We start from the raw sequence: 23,283 nt of genomic DNA, 5'->3' as shown, positions 1-23,283 counted from the left end.
ATATAAGGTGCCCATATTTTTGAGTCATGCTTATAAAGATCCCCAGGGATTTTATCCAAACCTGGAGCTTTCCCAGATTTTATTTGGCTTATTGCCAACTCTGTTTCCCCTAAACTAAAAACAAGCGGATCTGCTGGAATTTCATAACTTACTGTATTTGATGCTATATGGGAATCATCATATTTTTTATACAAATTTGTAAAATGAGTTACCCAAGTTTGCTCATCTAAAAAGGTGTCCTTGACCACCCTACCTACATGGTTCCCATTTGCTACTAGCCTCCAAAAAGCTACATTATCGCGTAATCTTGCGGCTAACAGCAATTCGGCCCATTTCTCTTCCTCCCACGCTATTTTCGATGTCCTTTGGACAGACTTGTAGTTGTTTCTTGCTTTTTGTACATCCAATTGGGACTTGGATTTAATCGCAATTAATAGTTCCCTCTTTGACTCTCTGCAGGATCTGTCATACCAAGGCTTACTATGAGACAGATTCTGGATCTTTTGCTGGTTTTTTTTGGGCATTTTGGTTACCAATAATTTTAGTTTGAGAAAGAACTCCTGATGTATAGTCAAGAAGGGAGTTTTTACTTCCTCCTCAGGAGTTAAACCTAAATATGAAGCAAAGGTCCCAGCAAAGAGTAAGTATATTTCACTAAGAATATCACTATGATCCAAAATAAATGGCCATTTTAGCGATCTCCTATTATTGCTAATATGGATCTCGTTGTTATCGCCAACACCTTCCTCAGATGGGAGTGGTAAAGATGGATCAATAAATAGTGCAACATCTAAGGTCAATTTCAAGGGAAAATGATCGCTTTCGACCCTCTCCATTATTTCAAGATCTACAAGATACGACCAAAGGGGGATGGAAACTATCACAAAATCCAAATTACTCTTATAGGTGTTCCTACTAAAGGTTGGTTTCTTTAAGGTGTCGGACGGTAACCGACCGTTACAGGCCCTAAGGAAATACTCTGTGCATAGTCTGATCAACTGGAGAGCCAAAGTGGAACATTTGACCGATTTGATATTCTCGAGGAAGGGGATTTTATTCGCCTGATCTTCTTCCTCAAAGATCTCACTTCACCAAAACAGGTTCGTAGTTGCAATTCAAATCCCCAGCCAAAATAACAAAGTCCTCCCTAGGGTCCAGCCCTCTCAAAAAACAATCTAATTTAGAAACGGTTGGAGATTCTTTTGAAGATGAAGCTGGTCTATTGTAGATATTTATTAGGAATAATGTATTCCCATTGGAGGTTGTAATTTTTAGTACTAAAATATCTACAGAATTTACGTCTATCACCTCAATATTAACCTTTAGATTTATTTTTACCCAAATCAGAAGTCCCCCCGACGACCTTCCACTTCTGGAAGGGATTGCCCCAATACCATAGGTCTTGTAGCCTACCCTGTGGGGAGTATCAACTGCCCATGTTTCCTGGAGTAAGCAAAAATCAAAAGATTCTATGAAATTAGCCCACTCAGGATCCCTCAGGTTGTTTACGACCCCGGCTATATTCCAGCAAACCAAGTTAACCGGCACCCCAAGTACAGATGGCATGGCAGTATTGGCCCTTAGTATCTTTTCACTAGTGTTTGTCACCAGTTGAGTTGCCGAGGGTATTCCCTCGGAAGGTAAGTGACTCAAAATGCGTATTGGTTCTACCAATTCTTCGGAAATATTTATGTTATGAGTTACAGTTTTAACCGGAGACAGGGATACAAGAGTTGCCAATACACCGCGCTCATTTACAGCACCCAGAACAGTGGGATTCCTTATGTCTCTTCCCTCATCCCCCCCGTTCTGGAAACATCAATCGCAATTATCAAGGCCACTAAAAATATCAAATCTATTTGACGTTTCAAGTGGTGTGAAGGGTTTTAGATGATCCATCCTTCTGTTTTGAAAATTTTGATTTCTAACTGGAACATAGTTCCATCCCATGGGGTCTGGGGCTGTCACAGAGCAGGGGGCATAATACGTACTTCTTGTACCCTGTTGAGTCGGAGGATACTGAACATATTGATTACTCCCAACATACTGTACAATAGGGTAATTAGGTGGCTGAGTTTGGGTTATATAGTGTGGAGGGGGATACTGAGATGGAAACACCACTGACCTTGGATAAAAATACGTTAAGGGTCTTGGAATTATAATATTATTGGAGCTGCCTGTCTGCCAGTTCAATATAAATTGTACCGCATTGGGGTCCCTAAAATTCACCACCACCACATCACCATCAATGTCTTTAGATCTGCCCCCCAACCATTCAAGACGACGAACATGAACAATTTCCCCATTGATATGGTTTGCAATTGGCCTATGCATTCTCAGCCAATGCATTATCTTATTTTTTAATTGGAAAAAACCCTCCCTCTTATTTTGTTCAAGCACAGGCACACCTGTTAGGACTACCACGTAGGGTACTGCCTCTGGTGGCAGTTTGGGCAACGGAACCCTTCTGGGTTTCCCCCAGGTGTGTCTGGTTTCCCCCACCTCCCTTGTTGGTTTTGCCAAAAGTAAGTTGGATGTGTTACCGATAGTTTTGGATGTATTATCAGTAGTTTTATTTCTAACATTACCCAACAATTGATCAGCAGTTTTTTGTTGAGGGGGTTTGGGGGATGCATGGTGATGGACAATAGCTGACACTGTATTCCCCATAGGTTTAGAGGTAGATGTAGTTGAGGTAGGGATAGAAACAATACTGGGGGAAATGGTTGAAAGTGGTTGGACTGTAGATGACATAATTTGTGGTGCATTGTTAGATGCTAGACTGGATACATTGATAGTACCTGTATGAGTTACAAAATCTTTTTTGACCAATGCATCCTCAATTTTGGACAGTCTACACTCCACTTCCAATAGCCTCTCTAAAATAGATGCAGAGTAAGATTTAATCAAGTTCTCGATATCAAGTAAGGACACAGGACCCTTATTCTCAGTATGTACATTGACAATCGCACTAGTGTCCATACTGTCCTCCTTGTCTACAGGTGTATTAGGCAAGACTAAAGATGTAGATATGGTATGGATCCCCTCTATATCTGATTGTAAAACACAGGGATTTTTGACAGCTATGGCCGCTTTTTTGCCAAAATCAGAGCAGCTCAATTTAGGTTGTAGCGGATCCCATCTTTTCCGCCGTTTTTAAATCGGTGGCGGACCATAATTTTTTGCGTGAGTGGCAATTTTTTGGCCTTATTACGAACTGTATGCAATTGTGGCAGAACATCTCCCTTTGATGTAATTGAACTACTTGCATGTGATATTGAAGGCAAGCCAATCATATCTGTCCTAGATAAAGTATCTGGTGAGTGTACAACCATGTTCGCTTCCGGGAGTTGGCAATCCGATATATTAATCGACTCATTGGCTGTTATGCCAGTAACAGTATCAAGAGTTCCAATCACAGGAGTTAGTGGCAGTAAAACAGACCCGTTCTTTATACTTTCCACGGAACGGCGTCGATCCGCCCGCCGCTCCGCCAAAACAATCTCCCTAGCAATATCAGGTGAAGATTTTGGAGAGTAATTATCCAAAGTCCCATTTAGCAGCAAGCCCTGTTTATCCTGCATGGGTTGCTCAGTATTTGTAGTGACCATCTATAGGCAATAGGAGGAAATGGCAAAGTAATCGGCGGTGGTGATGAGGAATTTTCAAAAACAGTCGGTACCTGAAGGCAAATGGATGTGCCCTGTCCGGTCTCCTTGGTTCTCGGAGGGTCTCAGAGGGTCCGCCCTTAGTCCGGGCTTCGTCCCGGGATTCGTCCCGCACACGCGTCCCGCTAACGCGTTATGACTCCTGGTCTTATACGGGACATTAATTAGGGGGCGGAGACACGGGAAGAGGCGGCAGGTGTGCTGGATGATTCACGCACAGCCTGGTGGGCCTCGCAGTCCCGTCCTCCTGTGGCGGCAGGTCTCTCTCCCAGCGTGGCTTCTGATACCGGGGCTCCAAGCAGGCAATACAAGCACAACGTCCAAGTCTCCAATGCGAGCGGCTCCCGCGAAGCGGGGGCCGCGAGGAGTTTTCCGAGGCTCAGAGCAGGGGGGCGGAGACACGGGAAGAGGCGGCAGGTGTGCTGGATGATTCACGCACAGCCTGGTGGGCCTCGCAGTCCCGTCCTCCTGTGGCGGCAGGTCTCTCTCCCAGCGCGGCTTCTGATACCGGGGCTCCAAGCAGGCAATACAAGCACAACGTCCAAGTCTCCAATGCGAGCACCACTCAACACCACAGCACCACTCAACGCCACAGCACCACTCAACGCCACAGCACCACTCAACGCCACAGCATCACTCAGCACCACAGAATCACTCAGCACCCCTCAATGCCACAACACAACTCAACGCCACAGCGTCACTCAACGCCACAGCATCACTCAACGCCACAGCGTCACTCAACGCCACAGCGTCACTCAACGCCACAACACCACTCAACGCCACAGCACCACTCAACGCCACAGCACCACTCAACGCCACAGCACCACTCAACACCACAGCACCACTCAACGCCACAGCACCACTCAACGCCACAGCACCACTCAACGCAACAGCGCCATTCAACGCAACAGCGCCATTCAACGCCACAGCATCACTCAATGCCACAGCATCACTCAACGCCACAGCATCACTCAGCACAACAGCATCATTCAGCACCACAGAATCACTCAGTGCCACAGAATGCCACAGCACCCCTCAATGCCACAACACCACTCAACGCCACAGCATCACTCAACGCCACAGCATCACGCAACGCCACAGCACCACTCAACACCACAGCACCACTCAACACCACAGCACCACTCAACACCACAGCACCACTCAACACCACAGCACCACTCAACACCACAGCACCACTCAACGCCACAGCACCACTCAACGCCACAGCACCACTCAACGCCACAGCACCACTCAGCACCACAGAATCACTCAGCACCCCTCAATGCCACAACACAACTCAACGCCACAGCGTCACTCAACGCCACAGCACCACTCAACGCCACAGCACCACTCAACACCACAGCACCACTCAACGCCACAGCACCACTCAACGCCACAGCACCACTCAACGCCACAGCACCACTCAACGCCACAGCATCACTCAGCACCACAGAATCACTCAGCACCCCTCAATGCCACAACACAACTCAACGCCACAGCGTCACTCAGTGCCACAGCATCACTCAACGCCACAGCGTCACTCAACGCCACAGCATCACTCAACGCCACAGCGTCACTCAACGCCACAGCGTCACTCAACGCCACAACACCACTCAACGCCACAGCACCACTCAACGCCACAGCACCACTCAACGCCACAGCACCACTCAACGCCACAGCACCACTCAGCACCACAGAATCACTCAGCACCCCTCAATGCCACAACACAACTCAACGCCACAGCGTCACTCAACGCCACAGCACCACTCAATGCCACAGCACCACTCAACACCACAGCACCACTCAACGCCACAGCACCACTCAACGCCACAGCACCACTCAACGCCACAGCATCACTCAGCACCACAGAATCACTCAGCACCCCTCAATGCCACAACACAACTCAACGCCACAGCGTCACTCAATGCCACAGCACCACTCAACGCCACAGCACCACTCAGCACCACAGAATCACTCAGCACCCCTCAATGCCACAGCGTCACTCAACGCCACAGCGTCACTCAACGCCACAGCGTCACTCAACACCACAGCATCACTCAACACCACAGCATCACTCAACGCCACAGCACCACTCAACGCCACAGCACCACTCAACGCCACAGCACCACTCAATGCCACAGCACCACTCAACGCCACTGCACCATTCAATGCCACAGCATCACTCAACGCCACAGCATCACTCAGCACAACAGCATCATTCAGCACCACAGAATGCCACAGCACCCCTCAATGCCACAACACCACTCAACGCCACAGCACCACTCAACACCACAGCACCACTCAACGCACAGCATCCCTCAACGCCACAGCATCACTCAACGCCACAGCATCACTCAACGCCACAGCATCACTCAACGCCACAGCATCACTCAACGCCACAGCATCACTCAACGCCACAGCATCACTCAACGCCACAGCATCACTCAACGCCACAGCATCACTCAACGCCACAGCATCACTCAACGCCACAGCATCACTCAACGCCACAGCATCACTCAACGCCACAGCATCACTCAACGCCACAGCATCACTCAACGCCACAGCATCACTCAACGCCACAGCATCACTCAACGCCACAGCATCACTCAACACCACAGCATCACTCAACGCCACAGCATCACTCAACGCCACAGCATCACTCAACGCCACAGCATCACTCAACGCCACAGCATCACTCAACGTCACAGCATCACTCAGCGTCACAGCATCACTCAGCGTCACAGCATCACTCAGCGTCACAGCATCACTCAACGTCACAGCATCACTCAATACCACCGCATCACTCAATGCCACAGTATCACTCAACGCCACAGCATGACTCAACACCACAGCATCACTCAGCACCACTCAATGCCACAGCACCACTGAATGCCACAGCATCACTCAATGCCACAGCATCACTCAGCACCACTGAAGGCCACAGCATCACTGAGCACCACTGAAGGCAGCAGCGGTGCGTCCATTGGGGCGTAGGGGCGTAGCCCCACCAGCCACCATGGACGCATCGCGACCGCCGGCCTATCTAAATAAAAGACAAATCAGCCGCCGGGAATGCGCGGGGGGGTGTGGCCTGCTGCAGCTTGAGTGACAGACACTCAGGCTGCAGCAGACTGTAGTGGGCAGTCCCGCTGGGGAACTTATAGTGCGCATGCTTGGGAAAGTTGAAAACTTTCCCAAGCATGCGCACTGTAAGGTCCCCAGCGGGACCCAGGGGTGCTGTTCGCCTGCCACAGCCCGGGTTTACAGAGGGCGAAAGGGCGAGCAGCAAATATGCCACGCTAGCCAATCCTTGCGCTGCTGTCCACCGGTGCAGCATCCCATTGGATGCCGCGCTTGGGGGTGGCACACACACTGTCTGACGCACGCACTGCTAGGATGTCGGCGCCGCGGTAAGAAAACTTTGGGAACCTTTCTCCCGTTATTGTTTTTTTTTTCAGGACGACGTGTAAAAAAAGTTGTATTTCCAAAACCTAATGCATTTACCATTTGTAATGTTGTGTACATAGCCTGTTGTGTAAGCTGCTCGAGCCCGTCGTCCATTGTACCTGCGTGTGTGGACACATTGCAAACTAATGTATGGTTTGTAGCAGGTCAAAATGGGAGTTGCGGCCGCGCCGTCTTCAGGTCTCAGCTGCAGCTTTCATTCTCACAGCTCTGCCCAGGAGGCTCAGCCCGGGCGGCAGCGGCGCACTTGGGTTCAAGGAAGTCAGGATGTTTTAGGTTATGTATGGTGGATATAGCCCTGAGGTTTTTTAAGGATTTGGTTGCAGAGGAAAGATGATTGTCGTGACATCCCGTCGTTGCGCAGCACTTTGGTTTCACTTTAGTGCCTTGCACAAGGAGACTCATGGGCCCTGGAGGCAGCGCTTGATCAGCTGCTTGCAGCCAGTGCCGCTCATGAAGGTCTGCCCTGGGCATGGCTCGAGGCTAGGGGCCACGAGGGTGCTTGCCCTGGGCATGGCTGTAGGCTCAAGGCTGCGGGGGTGCGTGCTGGTGTCTGGCAGGGGTGCGTGCTGGTGTCTGGCGGGAGTGCGTGCTGGTGTCTGCCGCCGTTAGTTTTACTTCAGCCTCGTCCAGCCAACAGCCTCCTTTACTTGGGCTGGCTAAGGCAGCTCATCTCTGTGCAGCTCATCTCTGCACAGCCCAGCACTGCGCAGCTCTTCTATATCTCACTGCAATAACAGAGATCACAGCGAGGGAAGAAAATAAAGCACTGGCAGCACTCCACAGAAAGTAGAGACTTCTAGTTTATACACAGGGCACGTCTCTTTACTGGGCTCAGGTGTGAGTGGTGTACGAGTGAGACTGCACACTGGAAGGGAGTGTGTATTCCCGGTGGGTGAGGGGGAGTGCTTTGTCGGGGCCCGAGGAGTATTGTAAAGGGGTTCCTTGCCTGAAAGAGGGGGAACATCGGGTAGGAGAATTGTAAGGTGAGCACACGAGCGCATCACGGCTGAAAGTGTTTGAGTTAGTGGAAATGAGGGAGGGGGCTTCAGTGCAGAAGGAAAGGGGTGGTGTGTGTGGCTGTATGAGAGAAGCGGGAAGGTGGGGGAGGCTTTCCTCCTCTTGTGACTCATCTTTGTCCTTTATATAGTGCATCATTTATGCAGGTGCTTGGTAGTGGAGGGAATTAATTTTTGGGGTCTGAGAGTTATTTTTCTTCCACCATATTTTGGTCCAGAGCTACTACTGGAGAGAATTACAGAAAGGGAGCAAGACGAAAGCAGAGGAAGATAATGGAACAGTGACATGAAGATAGCAGGAATGAAAAATAACCTACAAGAGTGAGATAAGAACACAGGAAGAGCAGGTTGATTGAAAAAAGAAGCATGACGTGGAATCAAAATGTATAAGCCTTGGTATTCATGAACCCCTACATTCGGCAGCATGAGTGATAGCCTCTTTACAAAAAGTATGAGCTCCTTCTGTTTTTTATTTGATTGCAAATTAGGCATGGTACATGTATAAAATACCAATGAACTTGGCCTAAATGCCATCAAGGCAAGCTTAATGGCACACCAAATAATTATACATGTATCAAATGGGGTAATGTAAAGACTAGCATTTGAACATAGCTCAGCAAACCTAAACTATGTAGGATACTTGAAAAAACGTAGAACTCAAGCCCAGATGCTCAAATGGATGTAATGTATGATATTGATATGTTTCCCTGGTTTTCATTGCTTGAGTTAGTTCACGAGAAAGTGTCACTCATGGTCATTAAAATGTCACTCATAATTGCACTGAAATTATGAGCATGTCACACATTGCAATCGGAAACCTTGGCAGCTATGCAGGGAGCGCTCATAGTTCACAGCCCGTTCCTCTTCGTTCTGCTGTACAGACAGGCATGGTTTGTCTTTGTGCCTTTGTGTCTTCAAACGGCCCCTTTATTGAGGGTTTCCAGAGCAGCTCTTTGAAGGGGTTCGTATCAGAGCCATATTATCTTATGGTCACCAGGAGGTTCAGAGAGCCCCCCGCCCCGGGTGTAGTGTGGATCCTGGTCACACGGCGCATCATCTGCCGAGGGTCACAAGCAGCGCGCGCAGGGACAGAAGGACTCTGGCACTCACTCACCTCCCTCCCAGCCTCCTGCTCTTCTGGTGAAGCCTCTGACGCCTTCGGGGAAAGTCCGCGTGAGAGACAAACGCATGAATAAATACAAATAAATAAATAAATTAGTTATAATAAGTTGGGGGTCAGAACAGTGTTGAGCCCCCACCTCTGTGGGGTCGGTGTTACGGTTCCTGCCTCCCCCTGTTCTAAGATGTGTGTGTTCATAAGCATGAGCCCTGAATATTTTCTCTATGAGAGCCTTTTTAGGTCTCGCCTGTCGATGCGCATGCGCATCGAGCTTGCGAGCCTATTGCGGCTTAAACAACCTTTAACTAACAAGCAAGGAATCGTGGCGATTCCTTGCAGTGCCCGTGACTTTTAAGCTCAATGCGCATGTGCATTGAGCTTAAAAGCGCGTGCACATCAGTTCCCTCAGCCGCAATCGCCGTCTGTTCCCTCAGCCGCATTCCTCCGACACCTTTTGAAGTGAAGCTTAGCTTCACTTCAAAGGCCCCGGCTTCTTCACACCCACATGCCGCTCTCCCCGCTCCGCCCCCTCCCCTGCCCGCCGTGTGCATTTCTCCTCCACCCCCTCCCCACAGCAATGCCCTCCGTCTTGTTTCTCCTCTTTCCCTCCTCTCCGGCGTCGCACAGCGTAAAGGGGGGAAGTCCGCACAGTCGTCGCCGCTCAGCCCATTCACGTCGCCCGTTTCTTCTCAGACTTTCATTCGGGTACAGTGAAATGCATGAGCAAGCTGTTTTACTTGGATAGGGGCCGTCCGGTCTTTCCTGGCCACAGCGGCACCTTGTCTAGAAGGGTGAAGTATTCCCCCAAAGGCCGGTCATGGTTCTGGCCTGTCTTTCCGGTGCTGTGAAGGCTTCTTTGGTAGTCGGGAAGGCTTCGGCATGTTTTGTCATGGGGTGGCGGGGTCACATGGATTAATCCTTTACTTTATACTGCGCGACCTGGAGTCCTAGTGAGAACATATCCATTGCCTACTCTCCTCCGGCTCACGTTTGTCTTTATCGGTCGTTTGAATAAAGATCTCAGTCGGAGAGCTTTTGTGCGACCACAACTAGCCGGTTGTCACAGTGTGGAACCGGTGCTTAGTCGGAAATGTCATGCGGACTGGACACCGACAAGGTGATTCCAAGGCCCCCACTGTCTAAATGAGTAGTTAGTACACACTTACGTTAAAAGTAATTTTCCGTTTTTGTACAGTAACTGGAGAACTGAATGCATAGACCTTTAAATTTGCCATTCAGCACGTAAATTACTGAATTTTTTTATTGAGCAAGCTCGATTTATTTATAGAGTAATGCTCTTAATGCCATCCGTATGTCGAGCTAAGCCCCGCAAATCTGTGAAAAATGAGAACCACGAAGATATGAACGGCCCTTGTATGCAGCGCGCACTTGTGTGCTATTGTAGCTGATAAAGATTTGTCAGCGCCCTCCCTAATTCCCAACCCCCCCACCCCTCCCCGCTCCGCCCCCTCCCCTGCCTGCCGTGTCGCAGATCACAGAATCTTGTTGATCTACTTTCAAGCGCACGGCCGCTAGGCCGTGCCTCCCCTACTCTCCTCCCCCCTCCTCCTCCTACTCTCCTCCCCTGCCTGCCGTGTCGCAGCTGTCTAAAGCTAAAGCTAAAACTGCTCACACAATACTTGCATTGTATTGCATCGGTGGATTTGCTGGAAACTCGTTTTGTTGGTGACTTTTCTAATGGAATGCTCAGACCATCCAGCAGAATTATTTATTGTACATCCTTTACCACTACTATTTATTCAATAAAACGGGAGATTTTGTATTCATACTAATTTTGGTGTCTGGGTTTTGGGTAAGCACTCGTAATGATGGCCGTCAAACGGGTTTCCTTTGATTTCTGTCAAGTGCTGTCAAATATCTGTGCCAGATGAAGGAAAGTCCTCCTGCTCGCCCAGCTCTGGGTTCATTGCAGACTTTCTCTTCTTGTTCTCATGATGATCACATCTTTTAAATCTGTAATGCTCTTAATGCCATCCGTATGTCGAGCTAAGCCCCGCAAATCTGTGAAAAATGAGAACCACGAAGATATGAACGGCCCTTGTATGCAGCGCGCACTTGTGTGCTATTGTAGCTGATAAAGATTTGTCAGCGCCCTCCCTAATTCCCAACCCCCCCACCCCTCCCCCACCCCTCCCCGACAGAACAAATGTAGTCTCATCCAGCTCATCCCATTATCACTGGCATCTTAAATCATTTTTACAATAAGAAAGCTTTACTTTTAAATTAAAAGCATATCAGCGGCATCTGTGCCACTGCCTCCGAATCCCACCAGCACGGGTACAATCAGCCGGTCTTATCTTTGATTTATTTCTTTGGACATATGGGCCGCGCGAAGCTGTTTGGAAAGGAAATGTCCGCCCCACTCCCTTTAAGAAATATCCAGCCACAATCTGTCCATCTTGTATAGAACCTGCTCCAGGTCTCTTTATTGATTAGTCATAGTATTTTAATGATCCTGTTTGCACTTAGTGAGCATGTTTTAATAGTGTTTAAGTTATTCGATAGGAACAGGTTGCATAAGAACTATTTTATTTCTACATGTTCCTTTTTTGTTAATGATTCGTTAAGCCTTGTTCTAAATGGTACTAATATTTTTGCACATCACATTATAGCACCAAAAGTAGCAGGCCTAGCCTTCCCTCACCAAACAAGTTCGGCAAAGCTAAACTGAATCAAGTTTGTGTAGCTTACCACGCGATTATCATCCTTTTACGATGTTTATTTCAATACAAGAGGACAAAAACAGTTGTTTTGTGCCCCTCTTTATTAACGATTATAATGCAAGATGGCAAGTGTTTCCATTCTTATGCATGCAAAATCCTTCGTTTTTGCAGCAGATTACACTACACTTTATTTTTCGACTCAGCCCCACCCACTGTGACTAATGGAAGAATAAGTTTCATTTTTTTCACTGTGACTTTCTGGTTGAAACAAAGAACCAAACTTAATAGTCACCATCTTGAAGTTGAGAATGGTGCTGCCGTTTGTAACTGTGGTCTTCGTTTTGAACGGACTGACGTATGTGTAACTTAGGTTTGCAGTACTGACAGAGTCCTATTGGTCATGGATAATTTTCTTCTGCATCACATTTAAAAAAGAAAAGGCACGTGCAGCTTTATCATATTTTTTGTTAGACTTAAACCAACCAGTTTTAATGTTACAGTGAGCTGGCAAAATAGCGTATCCAATAGAATGTACAGTAGTCAAAAATATCCTATGAGCATTACACCACCGGTGCTGAGGTGCCATTATTATTCACCCTCACTCACCCTCAATCACCCTACCCTCACTCACCCTCACTCACCCTCACTCACCCTCACCCTCACTCACCCTCACTCACCCTCAGCCTCACTCACCCTCAACCCCTCACCCTCACTCACCCTCACTCACCCTCACCCTCCCTCAACCCCTCACCCTCACTCACCCTCATCCCCTCAGCCTCACCCTCACTCACCCTCGCCCTCACTCACCCTCACTCACCCTCACCCTCACTCACCCTCACTCACCCCCACCCTCACTCACACTCACTCACCCTCACTCACCCTCACCCTCACTCACCCTCACCCACACTCACCCTCACCCACACTCACCCTCACTCACCCTCAACACCTCACCCTCACTCACCCTCAACCCCTCACCCTCACCCTCAACCCCTTACCCTCAATCACCCTCACCCTCACTCACCCTCAACCCCTCACCCTCACTCACCCTCAACCCCTCATTTTCACTCACCCTCAACCCCTCACCCTCACTCACCCTCAACCCCTCACCCTCACTCAGCCTCACCCTCACTCACCCTCACTCACCCTCACCCTCACTCACCCTCACCCTCACTCACCCTCAACGCCTCACCCTCACTCACTCTCAACCCCTCACCCTCACTCACCCTCAACACCTCACCCTCACCCTCACTCACCCTCAACCGTTCACCCTCAACCCCTCACTCACCCTCACTCTCACTCACGCTCACTTACCCTCAACCCCTCAGCCTCACCCTCACTCACCCTCACTTACCCTCAACCCCTCAGCCTCAACCTCACTCACCCTCACCCTCACCCTCACTCACCCTCAACCCCTCACCCTCACTCACCCTCACCCTCACTCACCCTCAACCCCTCACACTCACTCACCCTCACCCTCACTCACCCTCAACTCCTCACCCTCACTCACCCTCAACACCTCAGCCTCACCCTCACTCACCCTCAACGCCTCACCCTCAACCCCTCACCCTCACTCACCCTCACCCTCACTCACCCTCAACCCCTCACCCTCAACACCTCACCCTCAACCCCTCACTCACCCTCAACCCCTTACCCTCAATCACCCTCACCCTCACTCACCCTCAACCCCTCACCCTCACTCACCCTCAACCCCTCACCCTCACTCACCCTCAACCCCTCACCCTCACTCACCCTCACCCTCACTCACCCTCACTCACCCTCACTCACCCTCACTCACCCACCCTCAACCACTCACCCTCACCCTCACTCACCCTCACTCACCCTCACCCACCCTCACCCTCCCTCAACCCCTCACCCTCACTCACCCCCTCACCCTCACTCACCCTCATCCCCTCAGCCTCACCCTCACTCACCCTCACCCTCACTCACCCTCAACCCCTCACCCTCACTCACCCTCAACCCCTCACACTCACTCACCCTCACTCACCCTCAACTCCTCACCCTCACTCACCCTCAACACCTCAGCCTCACCCTCACTCACCCTCAACGCCTCACCCTCAACCCCTCACCCTCACTCACCCTCAACCCCTCACCCTCAACACCTCACCCTCAACCCCTCACTCACCCTCACAACACATATTGTGTTACAATAGGTGTCACATTTGCGGAAGATAAAACTATCTAGAGATGTAGCATAACGACCAGAGCTGCCATATAAGTCACGTAAATACTAAACATGTTGCATTCCAAATGCTATAGGTGTCACATTTGCAAACGTTATAACTATTGGCATTGTAAATGACAAAGCCATCAATATAGCAATTTTAACATCGCAAAAAAAAAAAAATTATGTCATTTACAAGACCAATAACTACAACTTTTCTAATGCGATACTTATTGCATTCCAACCCCACTCATCCACGCAACGCCACTCACACACGCAACGCCACTCACACACGCAACGCCACTCACACACGCAACGCCACTCACACACGCAACGCCACTCACACACGCAACGCCACTCACATACGCAACGCCACTCACATACGCAACGCCACTCACATACGCAACGCCACTCACACACGCCACTCATCCACGCAACGCCACTCATCCACGCAACGCCACTCTTCCATTTGCAAAAAGAAAAATGTCTAACTATTCTATTGCGAGACCTATTGCATTTCCAATGCTTGTTATGATTTCAAACCCTTTGCCAGGTGCCTGTGCTTCGAGTCTAGATGTTAACATTCGCTGTATTTTCGCAGGGCTCTGAGAGTCTTAGAAGTTATGTAGTGTTAACCCACTAATAGATCTGAAGGTGTTTTTATATGATACACATTTTATCAACATACGGGAGCGAAAGACGGAGTCAATCTCAATGCGGTTTTAACCACAGTCTTGCAAGTTACAGGTATTGATGCTCGCAAAGGCTAGACGGTAATAATGACTAGGTTCCATGTAAGTGTCCGGCGGATGATGAAGAACTGCTCCCTGCATGCACCATCGCTTTGGCGCTGACCCGGCTTTTTAAATTTATTTATTTATGCAATTTTATATAGCGCGGACTTTACCCGAAGGTGTCAGAGCGCTTCACAAAAGGACCAATAATGATACACGAGGAACAAAATACGAAAGCAAACAATAAGTTACATGGATCAAAAGTGTCACTAGTGAGCGACCAAAATACATGAGGTAGCAATCGGTGCATTACAGGAGAAATAAAAGTGATGTGTGCAGGTTACAAAAACGTACAAAATACAAGTAGAAGTATAATACTGCAATAAAAGGCAGACACTCCAGCACAAGAACAAACGTTACGTAGGCAATGGTGGCCGGGTGCAAGTATCTAAAGCAAACAAAATGTGCGAGGTAGCAAACCGTGTGTTACAAGACGCTTCGTAGCTCGTGTGTCTGCTTGTTGGGATTGGTGGTCAGTTTGTCTGGAGCCTGTTTTGTTCGTACTGTCCACAGTCACCTTCGTTGCCAACATTTACAGATATTCCTGATGTCCGTTGTTGCGAGGCAGTTCCATGGACAAGAACTTTCTACCCTATGTAGCGCCTGTTGTACACGGGCTGGGCTGTCAGGACTGCTTGGTGAATAAAAGACTGCTGCTGAGATGAGATGATTTGGATGGCATGATTTCAAACCTGGAAGGCTGACTCAGCCTTCCACCCGTTCGATGACCTGTCTGCTGGCTATTGATCCGGCTGGGGTTCAGGCAGCCATCACTCGGATGCCTGCTCTCTGCAGCGATAAAACATGATTATCTGGAGCCCACGTGAGGATCTTCCATTACCGACATGTTAGGACGGGTGGAGGAAAGCACACTGTAAAATCAATCCGCTTCCTCGGTCACTGCATTTTATGTCTGATACATGATGATTGAAATGACAGCAGAAATAACAACACAGGTTTCTTTCTTGAGGGGTTTTAGTACATGTTCCCTCTAGATAATAATGAATATATATTATATAGTATATCTCATATATAGTACAGAGACTCTTGGCAGACTTCTGCCAGATTTTAACAGTGTGGTTTAAAAATCATTTCTTTCTACCAATCCCAACAATTACCATAGGGCATGTGAGCAAATTTTAGTACATAAGGTTGTTTGACAACATACAGTTTGCTTTTAGTTGCACAAAAATTACGTGAGTAATACAGTATTACTAAACTGGGTAATGGCAACAGCTGGTATTTACAGCGGCTTAGAAACAGCACAAGGGCGGTATGAAGCGCTTTATTAAAAGGAAATTATGGTTATTACACTGAAAAAATAGGTTTCTTCTACACTGTGGTATGTCCATGTTTATAATATGACCAACATCTCAGGGGAGTGAAAAAATATTAATTTGACTTTAAAGAATAAGTGATTATGTCTGCTCATAGATAAAAGCTGGCATTTTGAACGTACACAGATGATACGTTTACAAAAATGGCTTTGATCCGAATGCCTCAAAGCACTTTCCTCTTACAGCAGGTGATTAAGCCACCATTCTGTAGGCATGCTTGTGCTTCACCTCCTTAAAGGTGAAAACCACATGCTCCCCTCAATAGCCGTTTGAGCGAGTCCTCGTGTCCGCTGCTACAGGTCAACGTTTACTCAAACCCTATTAAAGCGGCCAAATGAAAACAGCTGACCTTAACAAATGTGCTGCTAGCTGGTGGCTTAGAGTTATCAAAGAGTTGCAGAATATTGGCAACGCTAATACCGGGTGCGAGGGCACCGACTTCCAGGTCATGCCATTGCCCCAACTTGATGCGACTACAAAGCTGCTGGTTTGAGCAAGACATGGGTCCAGATTCCATTTTGACATTGTGATTTGGGGCATATCTATGTCAATGTGCACAGAACTGTAAATGTATATGTTGATGTGCTTTGAGTTACGTGCCGAGTTATATGCCAAGTACATGTTACTGCGTCTCTTCCATTGAACCTTCTCAGCACACATCATGCTGTTGTAGCCACCGCATCCCATACCCAACATTTTTATGGTAGAGCGTTTCAGGGCCTTTCAACATGGCAGTGCAAAAATAAATTTGCAGATGTGTGTACCAGCGATGAGGTTGATCACATCCATGTGTTGTGAGGCAGGAGGTGGGTCTTGCAGTAGGGTTAAAGGAACAGGGGCAGCGGGACCCATGGGAGTAGGAATGTTACCAGCATCTGAAAGTGATCACATGCAGTAGTCTGGGCTTGGTGTGTTCTTGTTTGCAGAACTGCTGGCGAGAGTTGTCTGTAAGCCCTGTCTGCGCAGTGTTTATATGTACGTCATGTTTGCTGTCAGTTGACCTCTGTTGCAAATGTATATTAAGCAGTTTTGGATGGGAAGGGAGTTCTGCCGAATCCCAGGATAGTGCCTATTGTATTATGAGGGAAACTGGGAATTGCATTTATATAGCGCCTACTACCCCTGGCCATTCGTTGGCGCGCTTCACTGCGAGTATCCAGTTGTTCCGACTACCGTCCTCAATGTAGCATCCTTGTTGGCTAGGCTACCCCGGCATTCGATGGCGGCTGTATAACTAGTTATTTTTATGTAATTAAAATGATAATGGAATCGATTAGTCGTTGACTGCGAAAAGCAGAATTTGTATGATTTCCAAAGTCGTCCTAAAGAACATTGTAACAGAAAGGTGTTTTTTTTCTCGCCAGTGCACTTAAATTGGTGTGAAATCCCCTTTTATTTAGCTCAGCGGGTTAATACATCTGCTGCAGAAATATGCAAGTGCAGATCGATTTGAAGCGCCCCAAAGGGCTGACTAAGAGGTTTGTTCTTCTGTACTTAGGAAGATTTCCTTTTTTTACTAAGGGGGGGCGATTATATCTTTTGCGACCGATACCCACATCTGGGTACATTGCCTTCCTTCCCAAAATCCCATCAGTGCCCGATAAATGAGCCGAACAAAGGGTTAACATAAACGTCTGTAAATACGCGATGATATGTAGAATGCAGGAAAGCGATTATCAGCTTTACTTTGAGACGCCTTCACCGCACCTTGGTGTAAAGGTCACTTCCGGGATTGTGGTGGTTCTTTCGAGCTTGTGCCGCATACTTGGCTCTGGAATCGACTAGAAAAGTCCGGGGTGTCTGAGAGCGCGAGTGAGTGGGTGTGTGAAAATTAGATGCACGCTGCTTCCAGCGCTGCGGCCGCGCCATGTGATCTTGTGCATGCCCATCCCCCACTGTGACCCCTGTCATTCTTTGTGCATGCTTACTGTAGTTCGTTGTCACACTTGTTTCGCTTTTGCCAAGAGGGACATGTTTTTAACGTGCCTTTTTATTCTTCCTTTTTAGTTTGAAAGATTGGAAAGCCCGCATGAACTACTTCCTGCAGCATTCCCCCGCTTCCAACGACTCCCCGAAAACCGTCCAGGGCAAGAAGGGCAAAAAGTACGCCTATTGCAGGTAAGAGTGCCACTACCTTGTGTGTACATATTGCATCTCGGGTGCTGAAGTGCACTTTATACTTTGCTTTTGGGTGACACCAAGTATTGCTGGTTTAATTGGATTCAGTTTGCTGACTTGTGATGCACGGCTTGATGGGTGCATGCATTTGTTTTCCTGTGACTAGTTTGTTCTGATATAATTGTCTTATTTGCAATAGTTTTCAGTACACAGTTTGCTCAATCAGTTATGATTTTGTGTGACTACCTGGATTCCTGGAGTGCCTCTGACTTCGTTCTGTTTCTTTACTTTTTGTGACTGTTGGTCCTGCGGGGAAACATTTTCAATTTATGTTGTCTTGTTTACTGGGAGCATTGCTTTTATTTTCCTTTAGTGTAATAGGCTGGCTGGTGAAGTGCACTTCCCATAGTGTGCAGTCACTTCAATTTGCCTTTAGGTGACTACCTGGCTTGATGGTGGTTTTCTATTTGATTTCATGTAAATCCTTGTCTTGATGAGTGCATTGGTTTTAGTTTGTTTGAGGTAACTGCTTCACATGCTGGTTTCATCACACAGCTGACACCCACCCTGAGAAAGCCAGAGCTGCCCTGTTAGTGGTATCAACACCAGTGCGCTTAGGTTCCTTACAGCTCCTTCACTTGAAGTGGGTTACCACCTACCCGTTACTTTTTGTATCCTGCTCGTACCAAGTCAGATCCAGATCCAGACCCAGACCAGTCCCCACAGTTGCTCCGGATTAAGGGACATTGTCATGTCATCTCAGGCGCGATGTAAAGACTCCCAGTGAGCTGAGGACTCTTTTGGCTCAAGAACCAACTAGCTGGAGACCCTTGTGGCTGTTTAAAGATTTAGGATCAGCCTGTAACTCAGTCTTGAGCTGGGTGGGTGACCTCGATTACAAAGTGGCTGTGCCAGATGTCCCATTATGACCCCTTTTGCCTGTCTCCCCTTCAGACACACAGGGCATAAAAGTGGGGGTTGCTCAACCCTGCCAAAAAACTGAGGGGTGACCCTAAGAGCACAGCTGCCATCCTATCAGTGGTGGGATGCTTTGGTGTGCTGGTCTGGTTTTCTGGATGCATTGGCTCAAGTTTTTTCCCATGTAATTGATTAGGTGTCTTGGTAAGTTGCTTTTATGTGAATGTCTGACTAATGACTGCGCATTCCTTTCAGTGTTCACTTGCTTCAGTTTACTTTTTGAGTCACTGTCTAGTTTGCTGGATGTATTGCTTTCATTTTTCTTTCATTAAACTGTTTGACTTGCTTGGTGCTTTTATGTTGGTGCCTGCATGCTGAGGTGTACTCTTCTTCAGTTTAAATGTATGTGCTGGCCTGTTGACTAGCACCCTGCTTTCAAAGTGAAGGTTCACAGGTTCACACTTGCTTTAGTTTACTTTTGTATGGTTGACTGCATGCACAGTTTTGCTGGATGCATTGCTTTAAGTTACTACTTGATGCATTGCTTTCAGTTTGCTTTCAGTTTGCTTTCAAGTAATTGCCTCTCATTTTCCCAATGCTTGTGAAGGCTGTTTCCCAACTGCTGAGCAACTTCTTCTTCTCTTAGAGCTGAGATTTTCATGAAAGTCTTATAGTCTGAATTCAGCACCTGAGCGTAATAGGACGGAATGTATGAAGCTCTGTGGTTATACTGAATAAGCAGCTACCTATGTTATGCCATCTATTAATGTAATAACTGCACTTTCACAATTGCTTTATTAACCTTCCTGCTTTCTCAAATTTTTCTTGAAAATGCACGATTTGTCTTCTTTTTTTTCAAAATTTTCTAGGGGGGGTTATCCCCCCTAACCCCCCTTTTGGGGTTCGGGCTCGCTCGCTGTGCTCGCTCGCTACGGTGCTGGATGCTAATTACTTTGCGCCCCACCACTTTCAAATGTCACCCACCGCCCCTGACTGAAGGCCACAGCATCACTCAGCACCACTGAAGGCCACAGCATCACTCAGCACCACTGAAGGCCACAGCATCACTCAGCACCACTGAAGGCCACAGCATCACTCAGCACCACTGAACGCTACAGCATCACTCTGCGCAATCATTCAACAATAACTGGTTCTAATATGTTCTCTCAATGTTTCAAGCTTTATTACAAATGTCACAAAAATATGTTAATATTTCACTTCTGTTCTTGGATTTTCATCACAATAAAATACACTGAACATAATCTTCCCAAAAGTTATTTACAAAAGTTTAAGCTATTGCCAATATAAATAACAATAACTTTTATTTAAGTATTAATTATTAAAAAAATAAAAGCCATTGTTATTTGTAATATTAATACATCTAAGTCATGTAAATACAACACATATTGCATTGCAAATGCTATAGGTGTCACGCTTGCGAAAGTTAAAACTATTGGCATTGTAAATGACAAAGCTATTAATATCGCTAGTTTCAAAACCAACACATAAATAAAATATTTGCCATTTACAATACCAATAGCTTAAAAGGCACTGCAAGACTAGGGTCAGAGCTATTTTCTACCTGCACAATATTCCACTATGTCTAGTCTATTATCAAATGCTCAGAGCCCTGTGCGTATAGGTCGAGGGCGTGACCTGTAAACACCCTCTAAATAGGGATGCAAACCATCACATACAATGAGAAAAAGCACAGTGACCCGCACAAGGGAAATTATACACAGATTATAATTTTTGCCAAATAGTGCAACAGTATTACAATACCAATAGCTCAAACTTTCATAATGCGAGACCTATTGCATTGCAAATGCTTGTTTAGCTTCTTGCTTAACTGGATACTGCCTTTGTGCAGTTGGTTAATTTTTTTACTGGATTTTATGGTGAGGTGAATCCTCATCCCATCCTACATGATTTTTAAATCTCGCCTGCCAATGCACATGCGCATTGCTGGCGAGATATATAGAGGGCCACCAGCAATCCTACTAAGAGGGTTTTGGAGTGCGGATTCTGCCCAATGCATGTGAGGTATTGAAGCGCGAAGCTTTGCCAGCGCGCACTCGGCCTCACTTCTCGCTCACACCCACCCTTCCTTCCGACTTCAAAGAAACCCTGCTCCCCCGCAACCCGCCACTTACTCTAATGTTTTTTTTTAATCCCCGTTTTCCCGTCCCCCCACAGCAATGCCGAGAGCTTGTTTTGTTTGCAGTGGAGTAATGCAACAGGTAAAGTAGGTGACTTTGAAATCGAGATTTAAGATTGATTAACCGCCCTATGCTTTATGTAAAATTTGCTTTTAACTTCTTATTAACGGATAACGATCACTGTTAATTAATAGATGTTACTGTTTAGCTCAACTGTGTTCAATTCATCAGCTTCATAAAATGCTGAGACAGTCCTACAGGGATTCACTCACGAAAATCACTAACACCAGGGTTGCCAGATTATTCGATCTTAGTGTAGACCGCGTTTTCGATCCTGTGTGTTCAAATAACACAATAAAGCTTGCAAGGAGTTGTATTCTTGCTTCAGTTCAATTCGACAGTGCTGAAAACTGGTTTATGTATAACACTGAGTTACAAACATATGTAGGCAGCAGATACATTCCAGATAGAGAGGACAACTCTTTGAGTTTTCTCCCACGTTTTCTCTTTCTCCCTGCTTCCTTTCTGTTCCTTTTACTTATTTGCCTCATCTTTTGTTTTCTATTTATTCTTTCCGTCCGTTTTTTGAAGCACCACTATGTGATTGAATTTTTAGTATTGTGAGTTTATGTATACTCCTATGTTAAGATGTGTAGAGCTGCACGTTTCACCGTATGGCCGTGTAGGCTTTTTGTACATAGTCTCAGTCATAGACTTTTGTATATATTATTGGGTTTTGTAACATATTAAGTGTACTTGTTTGTACTTAGTGTTTTTTGTTTGTGTTTTTTCAGCCCTGAAGAAGTTCATTTGAAAACGAAACACGTTGGCTGATGCCTTTTTTAAAAGATTGAAAATAATAGAGGACTCTTCAAAAATACGACAGTTTATCTGGACTGCTGATTTCGGTGCACCATCCTTTGTTTTACAAAATTTGGTATTTGTCTTGACAGTGGAGCTTTTTGTGGCCAGCTCCGGATGTTGTTGTGCACAATATTGAACTAATTATCCGACACTGAAATTTGAGTGCGAAACCGAGGTCAGCCACAGTTGCTTTGCTAATATTAACTCGCTATGCTGGTTTATTGTCTTCAAGTGACTGCCCCGAGGAGCAGCTCCTGCTTTTTGCTCCACATAAGTTATTTATTTTCATTACTCAGCCATTGCTGTTTGAAAACCACCAGGCACTCAGCAGTTAGTGTGCTTACAGACAGACTTCCACAGTGTCATCAAAATAGAGTAGCCATATGCATCATCACTTACTCCACTGGAACAGGCTCAACCAGAGCCAGTGCGAGACTAAGTGATACCTCATGTGGAGTTCGAAAATGGCGTCAGGAACTCTCTTGATCTACTTTTCACATGTTTACCCTGAGACTTCATGTCTCACACATTGGAGTTTAGTCTCGTGTCTGAAGCCTCACCAACAGGTCAGGGGCTAAGATTACCATGGTGTGGGTGGCTCTCGGCGTTGACTCGTTTGTGGGGTGAATTATGTGGTCCATGGGATGAAGAGGGTAGAGGCTAAGATTACGCCGACAACAAAATCAGTGATTGACGCACCGGGCGACAACTAACGCCGGCCCTGCTCTACCATATTGTTTTCCGGAATTATCATAATATGTCCAGGAAAAATGCTTAGTAAAAATAGGCTATTTTATGCAAAACTCACATCTATAACTCGTGTTTTACGTAATATTAGCATGCCCTCTGACGCCTGTGAAGGGCAGTTGTGGGCGTCCCGCCAGCTGCGGCTGTCCCAGCGGCAGGCGTATATAATGACTTGGTATAGAGATACTTGACTGCCAAAATTACTTCC

The 23,283-nt window shown here is 47.0% G+C and overlaps 1 long non-coding RNA gene across 1 annotated transcript; it reads left to right on the top strand.

Moving 5' to 3' along the window:
- Positions 1-6,941: 6,941 nt before the first annotated feature.
- Positions 6,942-22,566, top strand: LOC144791442 (uncharacterized). Its single transcript, XR_013602390.1, has 3 exons — positions 6,942-7,078; positions 18,277-18,387; positions 22,259-22,566. It is a non-coding gene; the product is annotated as an uncharacterized LOC144791442 (long non-coding RNA).
- Positions 22,567-23,283: the final 717 nt, after the last annotated feature.

This window comes from Lissotriton helveticus, chromosome 11 (assembly GCF_964261635.1).
Source record: "Lissotriton helveticus chromosome 11, aLisHel1.1, whole genome shotgun sequence".
Taxonomy (NCBI): domain Eukaryota; kingdom Metazoa; phylum Chordata; class Amphibia; order Caudata; family Salamandridae; genus Lissotriton; species Lissotriton helveticus.
The sequence above is the reverse complement of the archived record's forward strand: the minus strand, read 5'-3'. Positions and strand labels throughout refer to the sequence as shown.